Raw genomic sequence first — 12,776 nt, forward strand, 5'->3', positions numbered from 1 at the left:
CTACTTTGGCCATAAATTTTTACATTATCATTTTTAATAGATATTGCGCTTAAAAGAACTTTTAATAAACATGTGTGTATTTCATATCAAATATTTTGTATAATAATTGCGTTACAACATGTAAAATCTTTTGCAACCGTTTTTGAAATAAAAATATTATTTGTATTTGGGGGAATATGTTAGTTTTAGACTTCCATTGCGTAGATGTTCCATTCCTTCTCAAAAACACGCAAAAGATGAAAATATAAGCACAGTTTCCAATTTCAAAGTTTTAATCACTTAAAAATAAAATAATAACAAAAAATAATTTCAATTTTCAATTGTCCTGATTTTTATCATAATTTTATATTTTTTAAAAACACTTTTAAATGCGAGGATTTTACATGATCCTTTTTCTTTTATCTTATTTAGGTATAGGATTCAGAGGATGGTAAAAAAAGTTCGTGAAGCAATGCGTCATTATCGCCGACGTCTTAAAGAACTTAGATGCGTAAAAAAATGTACCAATTGAAGCTACAAAAAATGTAAAACAAAAAAGCAGTAATATTTCCTCATTGTGCAACGCTGTGAAAGAAAGTACACTTTTTGAATGTGTGTTCAGAAAAAATTGTAAAATCTGGAAATAAAAATCCTCAGTGCTGAAAAATTCAATAAATACGATGATGTTCTAAATAATAGGAAGAAAAATGTTGTATTGATTAAATTTAAATGATTTAAAAATTCAGTAAAATCTTTTTCAACTTGTAAATACCAAACAAATATTGTCCAAACGCATCACAGAATCCTCAGCAGCATATTAGCAAATATAAATACAATAAAACATTGTGTCAAATAATTGCTCAATCTCTCAATCAATAAGGCTCTCAAATCTTGGTAGCAAATTTTGATCAAAATTGTCGTTATTTTCAAATACTGGCAAGAGGTGTAAAATTAACTCTTTTTCATCATAGCATAACTGTACAGTAATGTACGAATAATCGAAATGCCGATTATAGTTATCGCCTAGATTTCACTGTAATATTATTGAATCACCAATATATAAAAGTAAATACAGGCAGGCCCACCTGAAACTTTCAAGTCCAATATTATCTGCGTTGACATAGAAACCGTTAGAATGTGTAGAGATTCAAACTTGTCAAATAGCAAGTTTAGCAGGGGGCACAAAATCAATGCTTTCATTTGTTATTTCAAAAATATCATTACTAAATCGAATAAATAACTTTTTTAAATCTCAAAATCGACCAATTACTGGAACAAGGGTCCAGCTAAATTTTGGATACTTAACGTGATATTAAATATTCTGAATAAATTTACCCATTAAAAAAAAAGTCTAAAATTGCATTTTTAACGGTAAATCAGTTTCACTAACGTCGAATTAAACTTCATGTATTTAATAATCTTCGTTTTAAGTTTGATTAAAAATCTTGGGCTCGAAAGTCTAATGTGAAATATTAAAAAAAAAACATACAAAATACGAGTGTCCGGAAAATCGCACACCACCTAGAATAACGCGACACTAAAATGAAAAAAAAGATGGAAAAAAAATTACAGTGTCTATTTTCGCGATAGAACCAAAACAAAATAAGTCCAACATTGCTGAAATGTGCACTCAATAATTTAACTTTTTTCCGTTGTTGTTGCATTGTTTCATATGAACGATTGATCGCTTTTGTTCATTAAAAAATTTGTATAACAATTTTCAGAGATTTTTCGTAAGAATCTTAACATTTTTTATGCAGCACGTCGATTTACAGAATGTCTTTTATATCCCAAATTCATTAGAACGTGAAAAATCCTCAATTTCAGCATTATTCTGGATATGCACAGTTATTTTTCGATTTCTTTAAAAATATATCTCTGAGTACTTTATTTATAATAGATTCCATTGCTATTTTGCGAAATAATTTATTTATTTAAATATTTTCACGGAAAAGGACGGATTACGGACATCAATTTTACACAATCTAGTGTGCGTTAGGCGTACACTACTGTATCTGCATAATACGGACAATGGGCGATCAAAAATTTCGGAAAAAACGCCGCACTAATTTGTCTATAGACGTCAAACGTCGACGCGCTTAACTCAGAGGAATCTGCCTTTAGGGGAAATTAACAGTATTTCTCCGAGACAATAATTAATGAACAGTTTTGTAAAGCTGCGACAATCGGCTGATAACGCCGCCGTTATCACACAATTAATGAGAAAAGAGATTGAGTTTCTGTGGTAAAGCTTGTCTACGTCGGACTTGACACGCGCTATTCATTTGTTGTTTCCTATTGTATTCAGTTACAACTCTTTATTATATGTAGGTCCGAAAATGGATGATTGTTAAGATAGAAATAAAGTCGAATAATGACAGCATGCTATATTATAGTGTTTGGTGGTGGTATAATAAAAAACGTGCCAAACACATGATCGCATGTTTACTGTTGAGTTGGTATAGCATACATATATCTAATTTTAGAGTGTATTTGTATTACTTTTTTTCATTTATGAAGAGTTTTTGTGTTTGTAAATCTTGCATTTTTAATGGGAGCTTTAAACTGTACGGCACGTGATGTAAACTTTATCGATAAAAGTTTATATCTGAAGTGAATTCATGCATGAAATATGCAACATTAACGAAATTTTGCATGCTAGTTTAAATGGAAAACGCATTCTTTCGGGATAAGTCAATGTAGGATTGATAAGGGTATGTCGGTGACAAAAAACTACCAGCGTGGTTAAATATTCATGAAGTTTCAAAGGCTCTAATTTCAATAACAATGACAGTAAAGAACAGGTTCGGTTTAATTTCTATTAATGGTAGTTATGATAAGCTTCTTAAAATCGCAATCATTTCAAGTCACGCTAGGAAGTATGAATGACAAAAAGGTGCAGTAATCAGCATGTAGCTGATCACACCCTAAAAAGTCGAAAGCACAGACGGTGGTGGTAGTTCAACCACAACCGTCATCACTACATCCAGATGCAGCACCATACAAGATATGGGGTTGTGTTGTTAAAAGATGTGACCAAATCTAATTCCGCCCTCGTCTGTCAAAGCAGTCTAGTGTAAACAAATTTCATTGAAACACTTTCAATTTTTAAATTAAGGGGTAACGCTGTCGCAATTTTTGAATGCGAGTAGCAGGAAACATCAAGCGATGAGTATTATCGAGAATGTCATGACATCTGCCAGGAAATCCGTCAGCTAGAATTTGATTCAGTGTAATTAATGCTTTAATTTTAATTCAAAGACATCAACTGTCACGAGTTTCAAATCCATCTATCAGAGCCGAATACGCGCTCTAGGCTTAAAATCACCCAACCACGAACTTTACGTAATCCGCATCGACAAAAAGCTCCACGGTTTAATTGCATGCGTTATATAGTGTTTAAACACAGTCAACAACGTGGAAACACGTGTACAGCGAAAATTACTCTACGATAAAATAAAATATCCCTGTTATTAATTCCAGCAAACATGAATTCTTTTCTACGAATCACAATCAAACAAGACAAAATTAAAAACAAACTTTTCCATGAAAACGGGGTGCTGCGTGTTTTAAATTTCAATTGTATGTATTATTATCCACCTCACTTTCAGAGAATATTACAAAGCCGACTTGAAATTTATGTGCACTATTTGTGTGAATCAAAACCTAAATGGATAAAGTTAGACAAATGTGTATTATACAATACATTTCACTTTACCCTCCAATTTCGTGTTCACACCCTGACGTTTCAAATTTATAATGGGTTCAATGATGTACACATATGACATTTTTTAATTTTTTGAGTTACTGAGGGACATTTCCGCCCGCAATACGCTCTTCATTTCACATGCGTCTTTCCACAAAGAAACTATTTCCTGATCAAAATGCGAATTTATTATATCACGATGATCGATCACGCTTTATTTATTCCATTCTTTCAGCGCTTGCGAGCTTACTGCCTGATTTATTTCAATCACAAATAATTTAACCGATAAATAAAAAATGAGCGCCAGCTTTAGAGAGTTATCAACAAACTTTGGATTCTTGATTGAATTTAGGTCTTTTTTATTTCTTTTATTGCATGTCCGCTTATTATTATTCATTTCACGAGTTCGATGTACTTCCAATTCATAATTTCTGAACATAAAGGAAATCACGTATAACTTTAAGCCAATGTCGGAAAAGTTAGAAGTCTAATATTTTACCAAAGTTGCTGCGGTATTTATATTTGGACTGTTAGTTTAGAAAAGTTGGTTCATTTTTGTTTTGTGAGACTCTCAGGTGATTAACAATTGCAACTGAAAGATATATTTTTGTAACCACACCGACAAACAATTTTATGATTGCTCATGAATAAATTCCCGAATTTTTCAGCGCGCTGCATCCTTAACAAATTCAGAAATGCTGTAAAATCGATTTTGATATTTTGCTCATGAATGATTTATGTTTAAAATCAAAGAATTTTATGCCATTTTTATGTGATAATAATATTCTCTGTTCACTTTCCAGATTATTATTTTTATGGTGTGTTATGATGCATTTGTATTTATACAAATGAATTAAGCCAGTCATAATTTTGCGATTTTCCACATGCACGCTGTTTGTATAATCAATTTGTAATAGTCGGCGTTCATGTAATAAAAATATAAATTAGTCTTATGCATTGTAATTTTTTCCACCGTTGGATTATCAATTTTACCGCTTATCTTAAGCGTTTGGAAGTAAAATCCATCAGCAAATGTGCGTCCTCGCGGTTGCGGCAACATGAAAGCTGCCATTTAGGTATGTGAATAGGTGCTTTTGTCACCACAACAAAGAATAGTCTCCACTAATCGTAGATTTTTTTCGCATTAATATAGCACTTATGCTTATGACCAATTACTGGTTTCGAGTTAAATGTATCTTATCTTTGCAGTTACGCTTTGAATATGAGTGCTTTAAGTGCTAATACGAGATATTTTAAAACAGACAATAATATAAATGGGTTTAACGAAATAAAAAAGCAAAACAATGTGTTGAAAATGGAGAGTAAAATCAATCGAAATATCAGGACCGTTGGGTGCCAGCTTTCAATTGTTTCCCACCAGGTGTTGATGTGATGGTCAAAACGCTAATTTATCCCGTGTAGAGTAAATCTAGCGTTGCTTAATAAAAGTAAATCTAAAATGAAATATTTAATCGAATGACCATACAAAGCGTTGATTGCTAAACCTTTGCGCACGAACAATGGCCCGTTTCAGTGCGGTTCGTTTAAAAGGTTATTAGGTAGTCTTCCGGGTCTTCGTTTACAACCAGCATGATAATATCTCCAAAGGTCCTTTCGTCATCTTTATGGACACTAACATGAATGATCCTATTATTTGCACACCTTTTATTATGGCGACGCTTTTAAAATAAAACCCATTCCCGAATCCCGACGCATCATCCCTTGTTATTGATTGATAATGAACGCATCGCATTATTATATTTTGGTTGATGAAAGCGAGTCATCCGTTCAGTAAGGGTTACGTTTCCACCATTTACTTCGCAAAGCGAAGAATGTGTTCATAGAAGCCAGGCATAATATGTTCTAACTAGTTAGGCAGGCGACCGAGCGGAACTAACAGCTCGCCTAAGCACCAACTCTTATCAAAAAATAAAGCAATGAACAAATCTCGAGAACTCTAGATGGAATACTTATGGTTTATGTGGGTGCCAGAATGGCGGATGCCGGTTGAATCTTTAATAACGCGAACACGTTTCTTAGTTTCTTTCAGCTATTAATGCCCCGAGTCGCGAGACAAAATATTTGCACCAGAGTTAAATTACACGTAAAAATTACATTATGTTTTCGAAAATAAATTAAATATCAAACTGATGGATCATAAATCCGCATGACTACACCCAACAATGGCTTGGTTCGTTTTTTATATTATATTAGATTGTAAATGAATGACAGATCTTTCCCAGATTTACCACCTCAACCCCAAAATAGAATTAAACATCGCCACCCCAAGATCTAACTCGACAATCTCGATACTTAGGGTGACACTTGTAATAAAAAGTGGCAGTTGCACTGTGGACTGCGGAGATCATTTAAGCAACCCTTATGTTACTAGAAAGCACTCATTCATATTATTGTATTTCACGCAATTAAATTTTCTATCAAACGCGTTCAGTGAATCTCTTGTTACCGCGTTTTATCGTTTCAAATTGATTAGATTTACCGGAGACAGGACGACGTTTTAACCCCACGGACGACACCCCTTCAAATTTTTAATTGCCAAAAAGATTTTGACACGCCATGATTTTACACAAGCAGATTCTTCTCAAAAGAAGAATCGTTAAATCTGTCCCAATAGACACAAAATGAGCCAGACAATATTGTGACATGCACTTTTAACGTATACCTTTGTCACCGGTGGCAATGACTGGAAGAAAAATCTTTCATGATAGTTTATAACGCTGGGAACAAAATTAAAGAACCAGTCAAATAATGTCGGATATTTGTGGAAATTAATTCAACATTGCACTTGTTGAGAGCAGCTGCAAAAAGCGAGGTTTTTTCAATTTTGTCAACCTATCCATTAATCTTGCCGTGTGGGATCTCGTTTTTGCGCTCGGTATTTTATTGAGTATCCATTTGGAGAGCGAGTAACAAATTTCATGATGTGACAAGCTGACCTAATCTAATTGGATGCCGGCGGCCTAATGACATTTTTCGTTTATTCGGTATCCGTTTCGCAAGTCGAACTTAACTCAATTCGTCCCAATATCGGATTACGGGAATTCGCAATATGGGAAGCCATTAAAAGAAATCCGTTGTTAGTGTTGTGAGACAACGCCAGAAGATTACTTGAAGAATATTGTATGATTCGTATCACGTGCGGTGCACTAATGCTCAGTCCACTGTAAATATTTGAACCGTGTCTTGTGTTTTATATCGATCCAATATATCCTTCGTGGCTTTATTTGCCACTTTAGGATTTCCACAGGGCAAAAACAACAAAACTTGTCCTTTAATTAATTCTCTCGCTTCTCAAGGATAATGAAATAATCCAATGTTCTGTTATTTTTAAATCCTTTGTCTGTGGGTACTCAAGGACTCAAGATAGCATTGATTTTACTTTATGACGAGATATAGGTCATCAAGTCCAAACTTTATATATAAAATTCAAGGTAAAAATTGCAACATCGTGATAATTTACAACCCCGCTTTCAATGCAACAGCGTAACGGGAAAAGTTTCAACGAGTGGCCCTCTAAGGACTCACCCAGGAAATGTCACAAAAGCAAACATCCTATTTCAATATGGTTTAATATGAACATCAAAGAATTTACCTTTGAAGAAATTCATTTCTTTAAAAGTGTATTGTTATTACTGTCAATCCACATGTAAAATTTAATCCCAAGAGCTGCATTTCCCCCATCATGATGTCTTTCAATCATCCAATGTTCTTCTATATATTAGAACAAACGCAAACGAGACATTCAAGGTAAATAAGAGAAATTCTGAATAATATCTGATGTAATGAACTGTACGCCAAAGTCATTCGGATATGCTTTTAATAAAGATCAGAAGCTTCCGCTGCTGCTTTAAACAGAACTTTTTCGTCGGATTTACTTCGCTAAATTACTCCCACAGCCTCGCATTACAGTCTCATTTTCACGATTTCGTTAAGGGTCGCTGTCCTTATTTCACGTCATGTGTAGGTGCCTCTATGTTATAAGAAAGACGATAATTTGGAATCAGCAGCGAAGCCTAATGCTAGCTATAAATTCTCCGTCAACAACGAAACAACGATAAAGCAATTGGTGTGAAATTCATTTGTCCCCTCGCGGTCTTAATCAATCCTCATAACACAAAGATAAAGCTTCCCAATCTTGAAGAGTTATTGTCGTACTCGAACAAAAGTCAGGCGAGGAAAGCTGATTGGATCTAAAAGAATACACTACTTTATAGAGGAGGTGAATTTAGATGACAAATAGCAAAGATTACGCTGGAGCGCGTTTGGCGACGCCGGTCGTCGGGACGGGAAAAGATTCATCATTCTACACTCCACACGTATAACAGTTACCCTTCCCTTGGCATCTGACCTACTCTTACCACATTATCTACAATCATGAAGACATTATTGAACTACATGAAAAAACTGTCTTTTAAACTAAAATCAATAAAAATAATACATTCAAATCTACGGGTTAGACAAAGGGACAAGAGATTGATTCTAAACGGAAATGGAAGTCGAGAGCTGAAAAATATTAAACTTGACTCTACGAACGTCGTGAACGGAAAACTCATTTGCGTATTCAACCAAATCCAAAGAATCTAGAATATGCAAATTCTCATTTTTCACTTCAGTTTTTAGCTTCATCTTTTTAATGACTCTTTTTAACATTTCAGAATCAAATAACGAAGAAAATTATCCTAAAAACAAATCATGTAAACCAAGAAACCAAAAACAGAATAAACAGTGAGAAATTATAATTCGCATGGGGCACATACATATAATTAAACATGTAAAAATATTAAAATAAATAATGTTTTTGTTCCTAAAAGCTACCTATAAAACACGTATTCGGCAAAAAGCATTATGAAGAAAGGAATTTAGAGCAAAGTAGGATTTATTAAAAAAAAAAAACAAAAAAAAATAACCATGTACATACTGGTGTCCGCAAAGTCGCGCACCACCTTAAAAATATCAAAAACTTAAAACTTAAAAACGAATTCATTTGAATTTGAATTATAACCTGGAAATTTGAGCAACTGTGATTCTAGAATCCTAGATACCAGAGAAACCTAACTAAATTAAACAAATGTGGAAATTTAGAAACATAATTTAAAAACACCGGAAATTGCAAGTAGATCTTAGAACCTGAAAACCTAAAAATGTAAGAATCAGAGAACCTGATTTTGAAGAATCTTGAAACCTAAAAACTTTTTAGGGCCAAGGTATACTTAAAGAAGTGAGAATTTAAAAAATAATAAAACAGACTAAAACCAGAAGGAAAATCTGAAAATTCGAAAAACTTGAAAAGTCTGATAACCTGAAAGGCAGTGAGTCTAAGAACTTAAAAACCTGATCGTCTAAGAATCTTTAAACATAAAAAGTGAAAAGTCTCTTTGTTAAAAACCTGAAAATTTAATAATCTAGAACCTAACAATCTGCGAACTTAATTATTTAAGAATCTTAAACTGTAAATATGTGTAAATTTTATAAACCTAAAAAAAAAACTGAAAAGCATGAGATCCTGAGATCTCCCAATTCAAAAGTTTTTGGAACTAAAAATCAGAGGATCTAAAAATTTTTGTTGATTTTTCGATGAATTTCAAGTATACTTCAGCCGATTTCTCCAGAATTAACTGTGCATTTCGATCTCTAATTTGCAGATACACCTCAAAAACGGTTTTTTTTATAGAGAAAATCGTCATTTAGTTTCAAAGTTAGTTAATTTTTCGACAAATTTTGCGGATTACAAGCAAATTTTAGCCGATTTCTTCAAAATTAACCGTTGAATCCTTTAAAAACCTTCGTTATTCGATGCATTTTGATTTCTACCTTGTGGATACACCCTCAAAAACTGTTTCTTTATAACGAAAACCGACATTTTGCTTCAAATTTAGTTGATTTTGATAATAATTTTGCGGATTTCAAGCACATTTCAGCCCATTTCTCCAGATTTAACCGTTGAATCTTAATAAGACTTTATTATTTTATGCATTTCGATCTCTACTTTGGAGAAAATCGTCAATTAGCTTCAAATGCAGATAATTTTTCGACGAATTTTGCGGATTTCAAGCACATTTCAGTCAATTTCTTTAGATTTAACCGTTGAATCTTCGAAATCGTAAAAAAAACTTAAAAAAAACTAAAAACCCTAAAACGTGGAAACTAAGTATTAATTTAAGAAATTAAAAAAAATATTCAGTGCCCAGTTCAGCAATGTGAACTGTTTTCTTTATTTTGTTTTGGTTCTGTCGTCAAAACAGAGGTGCGCGACTCTCCGGACATTCTGCATATGTACTCGTATTTTTTATGTCTTGTTTTTTTAATATTTTGCATTATAATACATATATTTGAATTTAATATTACACAGAAGTCTAGATTTTTGGCTCGTTTCGTGTCCGATTATCCGTACATTACTATAGTTTCAATTTTGGTTCATGAAAAACTGAACAGCAGTTCAACATTATAAATATAATTGACTTGGGGTAGCAATCACACATATGCTAGCATATTAAGTGTTGAACACGAAAACCATAATTGTGAAAACTCCATAAATCTGCCTAATTGATGTTAAAAAGCGACTTAATATCTCTTAAGGGTAGTACTGGCCGGTACTGTCTTCCCCCAATTCCACTCACGCGAAATGTCATTTACCGCCTGTTCTTACACGTTATGAGTGTCTCATATTATAAATATGCTATACATGTCGGTTTATTAACACACAGGTGGCTCATTATTGAATCATGGAGGATTTAAAACTGATTTTTCCGCGCTCTCTCAGTACACAGATAAAACTGCTTAATTGCACAATTAGCTTACGTGTGCGGGTATATTCATATTAAATTATCGTCGGTCTGCCAACTTTGCTGATTGAAATCGAGCTGCTTCAAGCTGAATTAAAATTTAATTTTCCGATATTTACAGTTAGCTAAAATAAGGGATTGTTTTATTTACGAAAATATGGAAAGTAAGGCGTTAAGGCCTTGCATTCTTTTATTGATGTGGATGAGAGGCAAAAACGGGGATCTTAATCCATACTAATTTCCAGGAAGTCGTTGAAATGGCTTAGTACTTATAAATTAAAACAAAGGAAACAGGCATTCTTAAGAATTGCTGGAAGAGTAATTAGTAACGTTTTTCTACCTTTGATGCTTGTTTTACTACCCCCTTCCTTTTTCACGAATAATATAATTAGTGTTAATCTCATACTTATAAAGATAGACCTTTTAGGTTTATTTTTCGGAGGCATGCACCCCTCGCATATTTTCATCACTTAAAAACTTCCACCATCAGTGAGTCGCAATTAAAGAAGTAATTAAAATATAACTGTTGAAAGTAAATAAGTATCTGCAGACTAGGGAGCAATGATAGGTCGAGAAAAAGGAAGACACAGATACATAAATCTGAACACTCCTTAAGTGATTGTTGTCGTGTATTCTAGCAATGCATTTTTGAATAAAGACTCCCCTAAGACGCAAAAAGTTGGCTTTTCAAGAAATATCGATACAATTTCCTCTAGAGAAGTAAAATTATTCGCTCGTAAAGCGAGTATTAATTCCGACAGAAACCATTAAAATGATTAAAAGTTATAAAGTAAAATACGGAGAAGCTCATTGTTGTCGATACAATCAACACTTGTTCCAACAGACAAATATTAACTCGATCATAATGGAGATCACTGGACCGGAAATAAAATTCTGACAAAACAAGATCGTGTGCAAAGGATTTCTGGAGTCGACATCTTTAAACAAACTCCAGTTGCACTTCGAGCACATCAGATCCTTAATCGGCCTGCAGCTACACATGTTGCTTTCACTGAACTGTAAGAAATTACACCCGCTAAAGCATTATAGCTTAATCAGCCGTGATAAAAATAAACTTCCTGAAGCTCGGCTATTATTAACAACTTGTCAAACTTAAAGAATTTGCAGTCTTAAAGCTAACTACCGTGTGATCAAGATTTTTGCTTGACGTTTTAGTACAAAAGACATAAATATCGCGTGACGGTTTCAGGGCACGAGTTTTCATTTTTCAAATGAAACTTAATCAGTAGTGACAAGTTTCACTATGCTGAGTGGAAACACTTGTGATGTAATTTCTAGAAATCATGCAAATCACATGCGAGACACTTTAGCTTCCTCACAAAGCCGTGATAGCAAAAATTGATAACCGGAAATCTATACTAGTCAGGAAGATAAAAATATTCATTTCGTTATATGAAGATATGCAAATCGGAGGTATAAAATAAGCCGCGTGAATGCATGCGTTCAATTCTCAAGGGATGCAAATACATTTCCTAATCTAAGACGACGCATCGTAAAAATACAATAAGCAACATACCCTCCGCTTAGGGCAGTGAAAATTTTCATTTAAAAATTATTTCGGCTTATGATCAGAATTGCATTGTTATGCGCCGAGGTACGATATAAATATATTTTTCTATCCGCAGTGAGAAAATGTTCTGTTTACTTTATGACAGGGCGAAATCCCATCACTTTAGATTGTATTGTTTAGGCCCAACAGCCTTCACATGAGTGTGAATAGATTAGGATTATGTTAAGACTTCTCATAAGATACTAAAGTTTCGATAGTAAAAAGTATGGTCTGATTTCGACGTGATTTACGCGGGGTTTATTCAAAGCAAGTCGTAAATGTGACTTTATAGCTTATAACGAACGTTACTTTGGGGGATACTTGAATTTGTTTAAATTGATGTATCTGCATAATTTGTGTTTATGTCTCAGTTTTTCTTTGGGCAAACCCTTTGTTTTATGTCTTCTCCAAAATAAAGAGATTGCCGTGTGAAAATAGCTGGAACACAGTTGGTTTATTTAAACGGAATTAAATCTAATAAGTTTACAAATGTCGAAGAAGCCAAATGTCAAGTGCGAAGCTATGTCAGGTGACAGAACTCGGATGCAGACCAGGATTCAATTAGGGAGTGATGCATGTATCGTTGTCTCAAAACAGGCACTTCGCTCCGTCACCTAAACACTGCTCGTTAAGTTAATTTAGTTTACTCACTAAAAAGCCCACTTTGAGAATACATCATTGTCAATTTACAGTTTTCTTGAAAAATACCACACCGCTG

This window comes from Gnatocerus cornutus, chromosome 10, assembly GCF_029298725.1.
Source record: "Gnatocerus cornutus isolate USDA-ARS CGAHR chromosome 10, icGnaCorn1.1, whole genome shotgun sequence".
NCBI classification, from domain to species: domain Eukaryota; kingdom Metazoa; phylum Arthropoda; class Insecta; order Coleoptera; family Tenebrionidae; genus Gnatocerus; species Gnatocerus cornutus.